We start from the raw sequence: 18,171 nt of genomic DNA, 5'->3' as shown, positions 1-18,171 counted from the left end.
AGAGCCTGAAAAGATGTGAAAAATATGAAGAGCTTCAAAAGGTGTGAAATACATGAGGAGCATGAAACGGTCTGAAAAATAGGAGGTGCATGAAGCAGTGTTGAAAAATATGAAGAGCCTGAAAACGTGTGAAAAATATGAAGAGCTTCAAAAATGTGAAAAATATGAAGAGCTTCAAAAGGTGTGAAAAATACGAAGAGCTTCAAATGTGTCAAAAATGAGATGAACATGAAACGGTCTGAAACATAGGAGGAGCATGAAGCTTTGTTCAAAAAGATGAAGAGCCTGAAAAGGTGTGAAAAATATGAAAAGCTTCAAAAGTTGTGAAAAATATGAAGAGTTTGAAAAGGTGTCAAAAATATGAGGAGCATGAAACGGTCTGAAAAATAGGAGGAGCATGAAGCGGTGTTCAAAAACATGAAGAGCCTGAAAAGGTGTGAAAAATATGTGGAGCTTCAAAAGCTGTCAAAAATATGAGGAGCATGAAACGGTCTGAAAAATAGGAGGAGCATGAAGCGGTGTTCAAAAACATGAAGAGCTTGAATAGGTGTGAGAAATATGAAGAGCTTCCAAAGGTGTCAATAATATGAGGAGCATGAAACGGTCTGAAAAATAGGAGGAGGATGAAGCGGTGTTCAAATACATGAAGAGCCTGAAAAGATGTGAAAAATAGGAAGAGATTTAAAATGTGTTAAAAATATGAGGAGCATGAAACGTTCTGAAAAATAGGAGGAGCATGAAGCGGTGTTCAAAAACATGAAGAGACTGAAAAGGAGTGAAAAATATGAAGACTCTCAAAAAATATCAAAAATATGAGGAGTATGAAACGGTCTGAAAAATAGGAGGAGCATGAAGCGGTGTTGAAAAACATGAAAGCCTGAAAATAAGTGAAAAATATGAAGAGCTTCAAAAATGTGAAAAATATGAAGAACTTCAAAAGGTGTGAAAAATATGAAGAGCTTCAAAAGGTGTCATAAATGAGATGAGCATGAAACTGTCTGAAAAATGGGAGGAGCATAAAGCGGTGTTGCAAATCATGAAGAGCCTGAAAAGGTGTGAAAAATATGAAGAGCTTCAAAAGATGTGAAAAACATGAAGAGCTTCAAAAGGTGTCAAAATGAGATGAGCATGAAACGGTCTGAACAATAGGAGGAGCATGAAGCGGTGTTGAAAAACATGAAGAGCCTGAAAAGGTGTGAAAAATATGAAGAGCTTCTAAAGCTGTCAAAATATGAGGAGAATGAAACGGTCTGAAATATAGGAGGAGCATGAAGTGGTATTGAAAAACATGAAGAGCCTGAAAAGTGTAAAAAATACAAAGATCTTCAAAAAGTGTCAAAAATATGAGGTGCATGAAACGGTCTGAAAAATAGGAGGAGCATGAAGCGGTGTTGAAAAACATGAAGAGCCTGAAAACGTGTCAAAAATATGAAGAACTTCAAAAGGTGTGAAAAATGTGAAGAGCTTCAAAAGGTGTCAAAAATGAGATGAGCATGAAACGATCTGAAAAATAGGAGGAGCATGAAGTGGTGTTGAAAAAAATGAAAAGCCTGAGAAGGTGTGAAAAATATGAAGAGTTTCAAAAGATGTGAATAATATGAAGAGCTTCAAAAGGTGTCAAAAATAAGATGAGCATGAAACGGTCTGAAAATAAGAAGGAGCATGAAGCGGTGTTCAGAAACATGAAGAGCCTGAAAAGGTGTGAAAAATATGAGGAGCTTCAAAAGGTGTCAAAAATATGAGGAGAATGAAATGGTCTGGAAAATAGAGGAGCATGAAGCGGTGTTGAAAAACATGAAGAGCCTGAAAAGGTGTGAAAAATATGAAGAGCTTCAAAAGGTGTCAAAAATATGAGGAGCATGAAACGGTCTGAAAAATAGGAGGAGCATGAAGCGGAGTTGAAAAACTTGAAGAGCCTGAAAACGTGTGAAAAATATGAAGAGCTTCAAAAGGTGTGAAATATATGAAGAGCTTCAAAAGGTGTCAAAAATATGAGGAGAATGAAACGGTCTGAAATATAGGAGGAGCATGAAGTGGTATTGAAAAACATGAAGAGCCTGAAAAGTGTAAAAAATACAAAGATCTTCAAAAAGTGTCAAAAATATGAGGTGCATGAATCGGTCTGAAAAATAGGAGGAGCATGAAGCGGTGTTGAAAAACATGAAGAGCCTGAAAACGTGTGAAAAATACGAAGAACTTCAAAAGGTGTGAAAAATGTGAAGAGCTTCAAAAGGTGTCAAAAATGAGATGAGCATGAAACGGTCTGAAAAATAGGAGGAGCATGAAGTGGTGTTGAAAAAAATGAAGAGCCTGAGAAGGTGTGAAAAATATGAAGAGTTTCAAAAGATGTGAATAATATGAAGTGCTTCAAAAGGTGTCAAAAATAAGATGAGCATGAAACAGTCTGAAAATAAGAAAGAGCATGAAGCGGTGTTCAGAAACATGAAGAGCCTGAAAAGGTGTGAAAAATATGAGGAGCTTCAAAAGGTGTCAAAATATGAGGAGCAGGAAACGGTCTGAAAAATAGGAGGAGCATGAAGTGCTGTTCAAAATCATGAAGATCCTGGAAAGTTGTGAAAAATATGAAGAGCTTCAAAAGGTGTGAAATATATGAGGAGCATGAAACGGTCTGAAAAATAGGAGGAGCATGAAGCGGTGTTCAAAAACATGAAGAGCCTGAAAAGGTGTGAAAAACATGAAGAGCTTCAAATTGTGTCAAGTATATGAGGAGCATGAAACGGTCTGAAAAATAGGAGGAGCATGAAACGGTCTGAAAAATAGGAGGAGCATGAAGCGGTGTTGAAAAACATGAAGAGCCTGAAATGGCGTCAAAATTAGGAAGAGCTTCAAAGGTGTCAAAAATATGAGGAGCAAGAAAAGGTCTGAAAAATAGGAGGAGCATGAAACGGTGTTCAAAAACATAAAGAGCCTGAAAAGGTGTGAATAATATGAAGAAATTCAAAAGGTGTGAAAAATATGAAGAGGTTCCAAAGGAGTCAAAAATGAGATGAGCATGAAACGGTCTGAAAAATAGGAGGAGCAAGAAGCGGCGTGCAAAAACATGAAGAGCCTGAAAACGTGTGAAAAATAGGAGGAGCTTCAAAAGGTGTCAAAAATGAAATGAGCTTGAAACGGTCTGAAAAATTGGAGGAGCATGAAGCGATGTTGAAAAACATGAAGAGCCTGAAAAAGTGTGAAAATTATGAAGAGCTTCAAAAGGTGTTAAATATATGAGGAGCAAGAAACGGTCTGAAAAATAGGAGGTGCATGAAGTGGTGTTGAAAAACATGAAAAGGGGTGAAAAATATGAAGAGCTTCAAAAGGTGTCAAAAATATGAGGAGCATGAAACGGTCTGAAAAATAGGAGGAGCATGAAGCGGTGTTGAAAAACATGAAGAGCCTGAAAACGTGTCAAAAATATGAAGAGCTTCAAAGGTGTGAAAAATATGAAGCACTTCAAAAGGTGTCAAAAATTAGAAGAGCATGAAACGGTCTGGAAAATAGGAGGAGCATGAAGTGGTGTTGAAAAATATGAAGAGACTGAAAAGGTGTGAAAAATATGAAGAGCTTCAAAAACTGTCAAAAATATGAGGAGCAAGAAACGGTCTGAAAAATAGGAGAATCATGCAGCGGTGTTGAAAACTATAAACAGCCTGAAAAAGTGTGAAAAATATGAAGAGCTTCAAAAGGTGTCAAAAATATGAGTAAAATGAAACGATCTGAAAAATAGGAGGAGCATAAAGCGGTGTTCAAAAATATGAAGAGCCTGAAAAGGTGTGAAAAATATGAACAGTCTCAAAACATGTCAAAAATATGAGGAGCAGGAAACGGTCTGAAAAATATGAGCAGTATGAAACGGTGTTCAAAACTATGAAGAGCCTGAAAAGGTGTGACAAATATGAAGAGGTTCAAAAGGTGTGAAATTCATGAGGAGTATGAAACGGTCTGAAAAATAGGAGGAGCATGAAGCGGTGTTCAAAAACATGAAGATCCTGAAAAGGTGTGAAAAATATAGAGCTTCAAAAGGTGTCAAAGATATGAGGAGCATGAAACGGTCTGAAAAATAGGAGGAGCATGAAACGGTGTTCGAAAACATGAACAGCCTGAAAAGTTGTGAAAAATATGTAGAGCTTCAAAAGGTGTCAAAAATATGAGGAGCATGAAAAGGTCTGAAAAATAGGAGGAGCATGAAACGGTGTTCCAAAATATGAATAGCCTGAAAAGGTGTGAAAAATATGAAGAGCATCAAAAGGTGTTGAAAATATGAGGAGCATGAAACTGTCTGAAAAATAGGAGGAGCATGAAGCGGTGTTCAAAAACATGAAGAGCCTGAGAACGTGTGAAAAATATGAAGAGCTGCAAAAGGTGTGAAATACATGAGGAGCATGAAACTGTCTGAAAAATAGGAGGAGGATGAAGTGGTGTTCAAAAACATGAAGAGAATGAAAAGGTGTGAAAATATGAAGAGCTTCAAAAGGTGTGAAATACATGAGAGAAATGAAACTATCTGAAAAATAGGAGGAGCATGAGGCCGTGTTGAAAAACATGAAGAGCCTGAAAAGGTGTGAAAAATATGAAGAGCTTCTAAAGGTGTCAAAAATATGAGGACAATGAAACGGTCTGGAAAATAGGAGGAGCATGAAGTGGTGTTGAATATGATGAAGAGCCTGAAAAGGTGTGAAATATATGAGGAGCTTGAAAATGTGTCAAAAATATGAGGAGCATGAAACGATCTGAAAAATAGGAGGTGCACGAAGTGGTGTTGAAAAACATGAAGAGCCTGAAAAGGTGTGAAAAATAGGAATAGCTTCAAAAGGTGTCAAAAATGACATGAGCTTGAAACGGTCTGAAAAATTGGAGGAGCATGAAGCGATGTTGAAAAACATGAAGAGCCTGAAAAAGTGTGAAAAATATGAAGAGCTTCAAAAGGTGTTAAATATAAGAGGAGCAAGAAACGGTCTCAAAAATAGGAGGAGCATGAAGCGGTGTTCAAAACCATGAAGAGCCTGAAAAAGTGTGAAAAATATGAAGAGCTTCAAAAGGTGTTAAATATAAGAGGAGCAAGAAACGGTCTCAAAAATAGGAGGAGCATGAAGCGGTGTTCAAAAACATGAAGAGCCTGAGAACGAGTGAAAAATATGAAGAGCTGCAAAAGGTGTGAAATACATGAGGAGCATGAAACTGTCTGAAAAATAGGAGGAGGATGAAGTGGTGTTCAAAAACATGAAGAGCCTGAAAAGGTGTGAAAATATGAAGAGCTTCAAAAGGTGTGAAATACATGAGAGAAACGAAACTATCTGAAAAATAGGAGGAGCATGAAGCCGTGTTGAAAAACATGAAGAGCCTGAAAAGGTGTGAAAAATATGAAGAGCTTCTAAAGGTGTCAAAAATATGAGGACAATGAAACGGTCTGGAAAATAGGAGGAGCATGAAGTGGTGTTGAATATGATGAAGAGCCTGAAAAGGTGTGAAATATATGAGGAGCTTGAAAATGTGTCAAAAATATGAGGAGCATGAAACGATCTGAAAAATAGGAGGTGCACGAAGTGGTGTTGAAAAACATGAAGAGCCTGAAAAGGTGTGAAAAATATGAAGATCTTCAAAAGGTGTCAAAAATGACATGAGCTTGAAACGGTCTGAAAAATTGGAGGAGCATGAAGCGATGTTGAAAAACATGAAGAGCCTGAAAAAGTGTGAAAAATATGAAGAGCTTCAAAAGTGTTAAATATATGAGGAGCAAGAAACGGTCTCAAAAATAGGAGGAGCATGAAGCGGTGTTCAAAACCATGAAGAGCCTGAAAAGGTGTGAAAAATATGAAGAGGTTCAAAAATGTGAAAAATATGAATAGCTTCAAAGGTGTCAAATATATGAAGAGCTTCAAACGGTGTCCAAATTATGAGGAGCATGAAACGGTCTGAAAAATAGGAGGAGCATGAAGCGGGGTTGAAAAACATGAAGAGCCTGAGAACGTGTGAAAAATATGAAGAGCTTCAAAGGTGTCAAATATATGAAGAGCTTCATACGGTGTCCAAATAATGAGGAGCATGAAACGGTCTGAAAAATAGGAGGAGCATGAAGCGGGGCTGAAAAACATGAAGAGCCTGAAAACGTGTGAAAAATATGAAGAGCTTCAAAAGGTGTGAAAAATATGAGGAGCTTCAAAAGGTGTCAAAAATATGAGGAGCATGAAACGGTCTGAAAAATAGGAGGAGCATGATGCAGTGTTGAAAAATATGAAGAGCCTGAAAACGTGTGGAAAATATGAAGATCTTCAAAAGTTGTCAAAAAAGAGATGAGCATGAAACGGTCTGAAAAATAGGAGGAGCATGAAATTGTGTTCGAAAAAATGAAGAGCCTGAAAAAGTGTGTAGTATATGAAGATTTCAGAAGGTGTCAAAATATGAGGAGCATGAAAAGGTCTGAAAAATAGGAGGAGCATGAAGTGATGTTGAAAAACATGAAGAGCCTGAAAACGTGTGAAAAATAGGAGGAGCTTCAAAAGGTGTCAAAAATATGAGGAGCATGAAACGGTCTGAAAATTAGGAGGAGCAAGAAGCGGCGTGCAAAAACATGAAGAGCCTGAAAATGTGTGAAAAATATGAAGAGCTTCAAAAGGTGTGAAAAATGAAAGGAGCATGAAACCGTATGAAAAATAGAAGGAGCATGAAGTGGTGTTGAAAAAAAAGAAGAGCCTGAAAATGTGTGAAAAATATGAAGAGCTTCAAAAGGTGTGAAATACATGAGGAACATTAAACGTTCTGAAAAATAGGAGGAACATGAAGCGGTGTTCAAAAACATGAAGAGCCTGAAAAGGTGTGAAAAATATGAAGAGCTTCAAAAAGTGTAAAAAATAGTAGGAGCATGAAGCGGTGTTCAAAAACGTGAAGAGCCTGAAAAGGTTTGAAAAATATGAAGAGCTTCAAACGGTCTGAAATACATGAGGAGCATGAAACGGTCTGAAAAATAGGAGGAGAATCAAATGATGTTCAAAAATAAGAAGAGCCTGAAAAGCTGTGAAAAATATGAAGAGCCTCAAGGTGTGAAATACTTGAGGAGCATGAATCGGTCTGAAAAATAGGAGGAGCATGAAGCGGTGTTGAAAAACATGAAGAGCCTGAAAAGGTGTGAAAAATATGAAGAGATTCAAAAGGTGTCAAAAATATGAGGAGCATGACACAGTCTGAAAAATAGGAGGAGCATGAAGCGGGATTGAAAAACATGAAGAGCCTGAGTCGTGTGAAAAATATGAATAGCTTCAAAAGGAGTGAAAAATATGAGGAGCTTCAAAAGGTGTCAAAAATATGAGGAGCATGAAACGGTCTGAAAAATAGGAGGAGCTTGATGCAGTGTTGAAAAATATGAAGAGCCCGAAAACGTGTGAAAAATATGAAGATCTTCAAAAGGTATGAAATCTATGAAGAGCTTCAAAAGTTGTCAAAAAAGAGATGAGCATGATACGGTCTGAAAAATAGGAGGAGCATGAAATTGTGTTCAAAAAAATGAAGAGCCTGAAAAGGTGTGTAATATATGTAGATTACAGAAGGTGTCAAAATATGAGGAGCATGAAAAGGTCTGAAAAATAGGAGGAGCATGAAGTAATGTTGAAAAACATGAAGAGCCTGAAAAGGTGTGAAAAATACGAAGAGCTTCAAAGGTGTGAAAAATATGAAGCACTTCAAAAGGTGTCAAAAATTAGAAGAGCATGAAACGGTCTGGAAAATAGGAGGAGCATGAAGCGGTGTTGAAAAACATGAAGAACTGAAAATGTGTGAAAAACATGAAGAGCTTCAAAAGGTGTCAAAAATTATATGAGCATGAAACGGTCTGAAAAATAGGAGGAGCATGAAGTGGTGTTGAAAAAAATGAAGAGCCTGAAAAGGTGTGAAAAATATGAAGAGCTTCAAAAGGTGTCAAAAATATGAGGAGCATGAAACGATCTGAAAAATAGGAGGAGCATGAAGTGGTGTTGAAAAAAATGAAGAGCCTGAAAAGGTGTGAAAAATTTGAAGAGCTGCAAAAGGTGTCAAAAATATGAGGAGCATGTAACGATGTTGAAAAACATGAAGAGCATTAAAAGTGTGAAAAATATGAAAAGCTTCAAAAGGTGTCAAAAATATGAGGAGCATGAAACGGTCTGAAAAATAGTAGGAGCATGAGATGGTGTTGAAAAACCTGAAGAACCTGAAAAGGTTGGAAATATATGAAGAGCTTTCAAGGTGTCAAAAATATGAGGAGCATGAAACGGTCTGAAAAATAGGAGAAACATGAAACGGTGTTGAAAAACATGAAGAGCATGATAAGTGTTAAAAATATAAAGAGCTTCAAAAGGTGCCAAAATTTGAGGAGCATGAAACGTTCTGAAAAATAGGAGGAGCATGAAGCGGTGTTGAAAAATATTAAGAGCCTGAAAAGGTGTGAAAAATATGAATAGCTTCAAAAAGTGTCAAATATGAGGAGAATGAAACGGTCTGAAATATAGGAGGAGCATGAAGCGGTATTCAAATACATGAAGAGCCTGAAAAGGTGTGCAAAATATTAAGAGCTTCAAAAGGAGTCAAATATACGAGGAGCATGAAACGGTGTTGAAAAACATGAAGAGCATGAAAAGGTGTGAAAAATATGAAGAGTTTCAAAAGTTGTCAAAAATATGAGAAGCATGCAACTGTGTGAAAAATAGGAGGAGCATTAAACAGTGTTCAAAAACATGAAGAGCCTGAAAAGGTGTGAAATATATCAAGAGTTCAAAAGGTGTCAAAAATATGAGGAGCATGAAACGGTGTTCAAATACATGAAAAGCCTGAAAAGGTGCGAAATATATGAAGAGCTTCAAAAGGTGTCAAATATATGAGGAGCATGAAACGGTGTTGAAAAACATGAGGAGCATTAAAAGTGTGAAAAATATAAACGGCTTCAAAAGCTGTCAAAAATATGAGGAGCAAGAAACGGTCTGAAAAAGAGGAGGAGCATGAAACGGTGTTGAAAAACATGAAGAGAATGAAAAGGTGTGAAAAATATGAAGAGCTTCAAAAGGTGTCAAAAATATGAGGAGCATGAAACGGTCTTAAAAATAGGAGAAGCATGAGAGGGTGTAAAAACATGAAGAACCTGAAAACGTTGGAAAAATATGACAAGCTTCAAAGGTGTCAAAAATATGAGGAACATGAAACTGTCAGAAAAATATGAGGAACATGAAACGGTCTAAAAAATAGGACGAGCATGAAACAGTGTTGAAAATCATGAAGAGCGTGAAAAGGTGTGCACAATAAGAAGAGCTTCAGAAGGTGTCAATAATATGAGGAGCATGAAAGGGTCTGAAAAACAGGAGGAGCATGAAATGGTGTTGAACACATGAATTGCTTGAAAAGGTATGAAAAGTATGAGAGCTTCAAAAGATGTTAAAAATATGAGGAGCATGAAAGGGTCATAAACATTGGAGGAGCATGAAACGGTGTTGAAAAACATGAAGAGCTTCAAAGAGTGTGAAAAATATGAAGAGCTTCAAAAGCTGTCATAAATATGAGGAGCATGAGACGGTCTGAAAAATATGAGGAACACGAAATGGTCTGAAAAATGGGAGGAGCATGAAACATTGTATCAAAACATGAAGAGCATGAAAAGGTGTGAAAAATATGAAGAGCTTCAAAAGGTGTGAAAAATCTGAGGAGCATGAAACGGTCTGAAAAATCGGAGGAGCAAGAAGTGGTGTTGAAAAACATGAAGAGCCTGAAAAGTTGTGAAAAATATGAAGAGCTTCAAAAAGTGTCAAAAATATGAGGAGCATGAAACGGTCTGAAATAAAGGAGGAGCATGAAGCGGTGTTGAAAAACATGAAGATCCTGAAAAGGTGTGAAATATATGAAGAGTTTCAAAGGGTGTCAAATATATGAGGACCAGGAAACGGTCTGAAAAATAACAGGAGCATGAAATGGTGTTCAAAAACAAGAAGAGCCTGAAAAGGTATGAAAAATATGAGGAGCTTCAAAAGGTGTGAAATACATGTGGAGCATTAAACGGTCTGAAAAATAGGAGGATCATGAAGCGGTGTTGAAAAACATGAAGAGCCTGAAAAGGTGTGAAAAATATGAGGAGCTTCAAAAGGTGTGAAATACATGTGGAGCATTAAACGGTCTGAAAAACAGGAGGAGCATGAAGTGGTGTTCAAAAACAAGAAGAGCCTGAAAAGGTGTGAAAAATATGAGGAGCTTCAAAAGGTGTGAAATACATATGGAGCATTAAAAGTCTGAAAAATAGGAGGAGCATGAAGCGGTGTTCAAAAACATGAAGAGCCTGAAAACGTGTGAAAAATATGAGGAGCTTCAAAAGGTGTGAAATACATGTGGAGCATTAAACGGTCTGAAAAATAGGAGGAGCATGAAACGGTGATAAAAATTGAAGAGCGTGAAATGGTGTGAAAAATATGAAGAGCTTCAAAATTTGTCAAATATAAGAGGAACATGAAACAGTGTTCAAAAACATGAAGAGCCTGAAAAGCTGTGAAAAATACGAAGAGCTTCAAAAGGTGCCAAAAATATATGGAGCATGAAACGGTCTGAAAAATAGGAGGAGCATGAAGCGGTGTTGAAAAACATGAAGAGCCTGAAAAGGTGTGAAAAATATGAAGAGCTTCAAAAGGTGTCAAAAATATGAGGAGCATGAAACCGTATGAAAATAGGAGGAGCATGAAGCAGTGTTCACAAATATGAAGAGCCTGAAAAGGTGTGAAAAATATGAAGTGTTTCAAAACGTGTCAAAAATATGAGGAGCAAGAAAAGTTCTGAAAAATGGAGGAGCATGAAGCGGTGTTCAAAAACCTGAAGAGCCTGAAAACGTGTGAAAAATATGAAGAGCTTCAAACGGTGTGAAATATATGAGGAGCATGAAACGGTCTGAAAAATACGAGGAGCATGAAGCCGTGTTCAAAAAACTGAAGATCCTGAAAAGTTGTGAAAAATATGAAGAGCTTCAATAGGGTTAAAAATATGAGGAGCATGAAACGGTCTGAAAAATATGAGGAGCATGAAGCGGTGTTCCAAAACATTAAGAGCCTGAAAAGGTATGAAAAATATGAAGAGCTTCAAAAAGTGTCAAAAATATGAGGAGCATGAAACGGTCTGAAAAATACGAGGAGCATGAAGCCGTTTTCAAAAACCTGAAGAGCATGAAACGGTGTTGAGAAACATGAAGAGCATGAAAAGATGTGAAAAATATGAAGAGCATGAAAAAGTGTGAAAAATATGAGGAGCATGAAACGGTCTGAAAAATACGAGGAGCATGAAGCCGTGTTAAAAAATCTGAAGAAACTGAAAAGGTGTGAAAAATATGAAGAGCTTCAAAAGTGTCAAAGTTATGAGGAGCATGAAACCGTCTGAAAAATAGGAGGAGCATGAAATGGTGTTCAAAACATGAAGAGCCTGAAAGGTGTGAAAAATATGAAGAGCATGAAAATGTGTGAAAAATATGAGGAGCATGAAACTGTGTTCAAAAAAATGCAGAGCCTGAAAAGGTGTGAAAAATATGAATAACTTCAAAACGTGTCAAAAATATGAGGAGCATGAAACTGTCTGAAAAAGGAGGAGCATGAAGCGGTGTTCAAAAACATGAAGAGCCTGAAAAGGTGTAAAATATATGAAGAGCTTCAAAAAGTGTCAAAAATATGAGAAACATGAAACCTTTTGAAAAATAGGAGGAGCATGAAGCGGTGTTAGAAAACCTAAAGAGCCTGAAAAGGTGTGAAAAATATGAAGAGCTTCAAAAGGTGTCAAAAATATGAGGAGAATGAAACGGTCTGCAAAATAGGAGGAGCATGAAATGGTGTTCATAAACATCAAGAGCCTGAAAAGGTGTGAAAAATATGAAGAGCTTCAAAAGGTGTGAAATACATGAGGAGGATTAAACAGTCTGCAAGATAGGAGGAGCATGAAGCGTTTTTGAAAAACATGAAGCGCCTGAAAAGGTGTGAAAAATATGAAGAGATTCTAAAGGTGTCAAAAATATGAGGAGCATGAAATGGTCTTAAAAATACGAGGAGCATGAAGTGGTGTTGAACAACATGAAGAGCCTGAAAATGTGTGAAATATATGAAGAGCTTCAAAAGGTGTCAAAAATATGAGGAGCATGAAACAGTCTGAAAAATAGGAGGAGCATGAAGCGGTGTTGAACAACATGAAGAGCCTGAAAATGTGTGAAAAATATCAAAAGCTTCAAAAGGTGTCAAAATTATGAGGAGCATGAAATGGTCTGAAAAATAGGAGGAGCATCAAGCGGAGTTGGAAAAAATGAAGAGCCTGAAAAGATGTTCAAAAATATGAAGAGGCTGAAAAGTTTTGAAAAATATGAAGAGCTTAAAAAAGTGTAAAAAATATAAAGAGCTTCAAAATGTGTGAAAAATATGAAGAGCTTCAAAAGGTGTCAAAAATGAGAGGAGCATGAAACGGTCTGAAAATAGGAGGAGCATGAAGCGGTGTTGAAAAACATGAAGAGCCTGAAAAGGTGTGAAAAATATGAAGAGCTTCAAAAGGTGTCAAAAATATGAGAAGCATGAAAAAGTCTGAAAAATAGGAGGAGCATGAAGCGGTGTTGAAAAACATGAAGAGCCTGAAAAGGTGTGAAAATTATGAAGAGCTTCAAAAGGTGTCAAAAATTTGAAGAGAATGAAACAGTCTGATAAATAGGAGCAGCATGAAGCGGTGTTGAAAAACATGAAGAGCCTGAAAAGGTGTTAAAAATATTAGGAGCATGAAACGGTCTTAAAAATAGGTGGAGCATGAAGCGGTTGTGAAAAACATGAAGAGCCTGAAAAGGTGTGAAATATATGAAAAGCTTCAAAACGTGTAAAAAATATGAGGAGCATGAAACGGTATTCAAAAACATGAAGAGCCTGAAAAAATGTGAAAAATATGAAGAGCTACAAAAGGTGTCAAAAAGATGAGGAGCATGAAACGGTCTGAAAAATAGGAGGAGCATCAAATGGTATTGAAGAACATGAAGATCCTGAAAAGTTGTGAAAAATATGAAGAGCGTCAAAAGGTGTCAAAATTATGAGGAGCATGAAACGGTCTGAAAAATAGGAGGAGCAAGAAGCGGTGTTGAAAAACCTGAAGAGCCTGAAAAGGTGTGAAATATATGACGAGCTTAAAAAGGCGTGAAATATATGAGGAACCTGAAACGCTCTGAGAAACAGTAGGAGAATGAAGCGGTGTTGAAGAATATGAAGAGCCTGAAAAGGTGTTAACAATATTAGGAGCCTGAAACGGTCTGAAAAATAGGAGGCGCATAAAGCAGTGTTGAAAAACTTGAAAAGCCTGAAAAGGTGTGAAAAACATGAAGAGCTTCAAGAAGTGTCTAAAATATGAGGAGCATGAAACGGTCTGAAAAATAGGAGGAGCATGAAACGGTGTTGAAAAACATGAAGATCCTGAAAAGAGTGAAATATATGAAGAGCTTCAAAAGGTGTCAAAAATATGAGGAACATGAAACGGTCTGAAAAAGAGGAGGAGCATGAAGCGGGGTTGAAAAACATGAAGAGCCTGAAAAGCTGTGTAATATATGAAGAGCTTCAAAAGATGTGAAAAATATGAGGAGAATGATACGGGCTGAAAAGAAGGAGGAGCATGAAGCGGTGTTGAAAAACATGAACAGCCTGAAACGGTGTGAAATACATGAAGAGCTTCAAAAGGTGTCAAAAATATGAGGAGCTTGAAACGGCCAGAAAAATAGGAGGAGCATGAAGCGGTGTTCAGAAATATGAAGCGCCTGAAAAGGTGGGAAAAATATGAGGAGCATGATACGGTCTGAAAAATAGGTGGAGCATGAAGCGGTGTTCACAGGAAGAGCCTGAAAATGTGTGAAAAATATGAAGAGCTTAAAAAAGTGTCAAAAATATGAGGAGCATGAAACGGTGTTGAAAAACATGAAGAGCCTGAAAAGAGTGAAATAAATGAAGAGCTTCAAAAGGTGTCAAAAATATGAGGAGCATGAAACGGTCTGAAAAATAGGTGGGTCATGAAGCGGTGTTGAAAAACTTGAAGAGCCTGAAAAGGTGTTAAAAATATTAGGAGCATGAAACGGTCTGAAAAATAGGTGGAGCATGAAGCGGTGCTGAAAAACATGACGAGACTGAAAAAGTGTGAAATATATGAAGAGCTTCAAAAGGTGTTAAAATTTGAGGAGCATGATACGGTCTGAAAGATAGGAGGATCATGAAGCGGTGTTGAAAAAAATGAAGAGCCTGAAAAGGTGTTAAAAATATTAGGAGCATGAAACGGTTTGAAAAATAGGTGGAGCATGAAGTGGTGTTGAAAAACTTGAAGAGCCTGAAAAGGTGTTAGCAATATTAGGAGCCTGAAACGGTCTGAAAAATAGGAGGCGCATAAAGCGGTGTTGAAAAACTTGAAAAGCCTGAAAAGGTGTGAAAAACATGAAGAGCTTCAAAAAGTGTCAAAAATATGAGGAGCATGAAACGGTCTGAAAAATAGGAGAAGCATGAAACGGTGTTGAAAAACATGAATAGCCTGAAAAGAGTGAAATATATGAAGAGCTTCAAAAGTGTCAAAAATATGAGGAACACGAAATGGTCTGAAAAATAGGAGGAGCATGAAGCGGGGTTGAAAAACATGAAGAGCCTGAAAAGTTGTGTAATATATGAAGAGCTTCAAAAGATGTGAAAAATATGAGGAGAATGATACGGGCAGAAAAGAAGGAGGAGCATGAAGCGGTGTTGAAAAACATGAACAGCCTGAAAAGGTGTGAAAAACAAGAAGAGCTTCAAAAGGTGTCAAAAATATGAGGAGCATGAAACGGCCAGAAAAATAGGAGGAGCATGAAGCGGTGTTCAGAAATATGAAGCGCCTGAAAAGGTGGGAAAAATATGAGGAGCATGAAACGGTTTGAAAAATAGGTGGAGCATGAAGTGGTGTTGAAAAACTTGAAGACCTGAAAAGGTGTTAACAATATTAGGAGCCTGAAACGGTCTGAAAAATAGGTGGAGCATGAAGCGGTGTTCACATGAAGCGCCTGAAAAGGTGGGAAAAATATGAGGAGCATGATACGGTCTGAAAAATAGGTGGAGCATGAAGCGGTGTTCACATGAAGAGCCTGAAAAGGTGTGAAAAATATGAAGAGCTTAAAAAAGTGTCAAAAATATGAGGAGCATTAAACGGTGTTGAAAAACATGAAGAGCCTGAAAAGAGTGAAATAAATGAAGAGCTTCAAAAGGTGTCAAAAATATGAGGAGCATGAAACGGTCTGAAAAGTAGGTGGAGCATGAAGGGTGAGGAAAAACATGAAGAGCCTGAAAAAGTGTGAAATACATGAAGAGCTTCAAAGGTGTTAAAATTTGAGGAGCACGATACGGTCTGAAAAATAGGAGGAGCATAAAGCGGTGTTGAAAAACATGAAGACTCTGAAAAGATGTGAAAAATATGAAGAGCTTCAAAAAGTGTCAAAAATATGAGGAGCATGAAACGGTCTGAAAAATAGGAGGAGCAAGAAGCGGTGTTGAAAAACCTGAAGAGCCTGAAAAGGTGTGAAATATATGAAGAGCTTAAAAAGGCATGAAATGTATAAGGAACCTGAAACGCTCTGAAAAACAGGAGGAGAATGAAGCGGTGTTGAAAAATATGAAGAGCCTGAAAAGTTGTGAAATATATGAAGAGCTTCAAAAGGTGTCAAAAATTTTAGGAGCATGAAACTGTCAGAAAAATTGAAGGAGCATGAAGCGGTGTTGAAAAATATGAAGAGCCTGAAAAGGTGTGAAATATATGAAGAGCTTAAGAAGGCGGGAAATATATGAGGAACCTGAAACGCTCTGAGAAACAGGAGGAGAATGAATCGGTGTTGAAAAATATGAAGAGCCTGAAAAGGTGTGAAATATATGACGAGCTTAAAAAGGCGTGAAATATATGAGGAACCTGAAACGCTCTGAGAAACAGTAGGAGAATGAAGCGGTGTTGAAGAATATGAAGAGCCTGAAAAGGTGTTAACAATATTAGGAGCCTGAAACGGTCTGAAAAATAGGAGGCGCATAAAGCAGTGTTGAAAAACTTGAAAAGCCTGAAAAGGTGTGAAAAACATGAAGAGCTTCAAGAAGTGTCAAAAATATGAGGAGCATGAAACGGTCTGAAAAATAGGAGGAGCATGAAACGGTGTTCAAAAACATGAAGAGCATGAAAAGCTGTGAAAAATATGAAGAGCTTCAAAACGTGTCAAAAATATGAGGAGCATGAAGCGATCTGAAAAATAGGAGGAGTATGAAACGGTGTTGAAAACATGAAGAGCCTGTAAATGTGTGAAAAATATGAACCGCTTCAGAAGGTGTGAAAAATATGAGGAGCATGAAACGGTCTGAAAAATAGGTGGAGCATGAAGCGGTGCTGAAAAACATGACGAGACTGAAAAAGTGTGAAATATATGAAGAGCTTCAAAAGGTGTTAAAATTTGAGGAGCATGATATGGTCTGAAAGAGAGGAGGATCATGAAGCGGTGTTGAAAAACATGAAGAGCCTGAAAAGGAGTTAAAAATATTAGGAGCATGAAACGGTTTGAAAAATAGGTGGAGCATGAAGTGGTGTTGAAAAACTTGAAGAGCCTGAAAAGGTGTTAGCAATATTAGGAGCCTGAAACGGTCTGAAAAATAGGAGGCGCATGAAGCGGGGTTGAAAAACATGAAGAGCCTGAAAAGGTGTGAAAAACATGAAGAGTCTGAAAATGTGTCAAATATATGAAGAGCTTCAAAAGGTTTGAAAAATATGAGGAGCATGATACTGTCTGAAAAATAGGAGAAGCAAGAAGCAGTGTTGAAAAACATGAAGAGCCTGAAAAGGTTTGAAAAACATGAAGAGTCTGAAAAGGTGTGAAATATATGAATAGCTTCAAAAGGTGTCAAATATGTTAGGAGCATGAAGTGGTGTTGCAAAACATGAAGAGCCTGAAAAGGTGTGAAAAATATGAAGAGCTTCAAAATGTATCAAAAATATGAGGAGCATGAAGCGCTGTTTAAAAATATGAAGAGCCTGAAAAAGTGTGAAAAATATGACGAGCTTCAAAAGGTGTCAAATATAGGAGGAGCATGAAACAGTGTTCAAAAACAAGAAGAGCCTGAAAAGGTGTGAAAAATATGAAGAGATTCAAAAGGTGTCAAAAATATGAGGAGCATGAAACGGTCTGAAAAATTGGAGGAGCATGAAGCGGGGTTGAAAAACATGAAGAGCCTGAAAAGAGTGAAATAAATGAAGAGCTTCAAAAGGTGTCAAAAATATGAGGAGCATGAAACGGTCTGAAAAATAGGTGGATCATGAAGGGTGATGAAAAACATGAAGAGCCTGAAAAAGTGTGAAATACATGAAGAGCTTCAAAGGTGTTAAAATTTGAGGAGCATGATACGGTCTGAAAAATAGGAGGAGCATGAAGCGGTGTTGAAAAATATGAAGAGCCTGAAAAGGTGTGAAAAATATGAAGAGCTTCAAAAAGTGTCAAAAATATGAGGAGCATGAAACGGTCTGAAAAATAGGAGGAGCAAGAAGCGGTGTTGAAAAATATGAAGAGCCTGAAAAGGTGTGAAATATATGAAGAGCTTAAAAAGGCGGGAAATATATGAGGACCCTGAAACGCTCTGAAAAACAGGAGGAGAATGAAGCGGTGTTGAAAAATATGAAGATCCTGAAAAGTTGTGAAATATATGAAGAGCTTCAAAAGGTGTCAAAAATTTTAGGAGCATGAAACGGTCTGAAAAATTGGAGGAGCATGAAGCGGTGTTGAAAAATATGAAGAGCCTGAAAATATGTGAAATATATGAAGAGCTTAAAAAGGCGGGAAATATATGAGGACCCTGAAACGCTCTGAGAAACAGGAGGAGGATGAATCGGTGTTGAAAAATATGAAGAGCCTGAAAAGGTGTGAAATATATGACGAGCTTAAAAAGGCGTGAAATATATGAGGAACCTGAAACGCTCTGAGAAACAGTAGGAGAATGAAGCGGTGTTGAAGAATATGAAGAGCCTGAAAAGGTGTTAACAATATTAGGAGCCTGAAACGGTCTGAAAAATAGGAGGCGCATAAAGCAGTGTTGAAAAACTTGAAAAGCCTGAAAAGGTGTGAAAAACATGAAGAGCTTCAAAAGGTGTCAAAAATATGAGGAGCATGAAACGGTCTGAAAAATAGGAGGAGCATGAAAC

Source organism: Dama dama, chromosome 6 (genome assembly GCF_033118175.1).
Source record: "Dama dama isolate Ldn47 chromosome 6, ASM3311817v1, whole genome shotgun sequence".
Taxonomy (NCBI): domain Eukaryota; kingdom Metazoa; phylum Chordata; class Mammalia; order Artiodactyla; family Cervidae; genus Dama; species Dama dama.
This window is presented reverse-complemented; position numbering follows the sequence as displayed.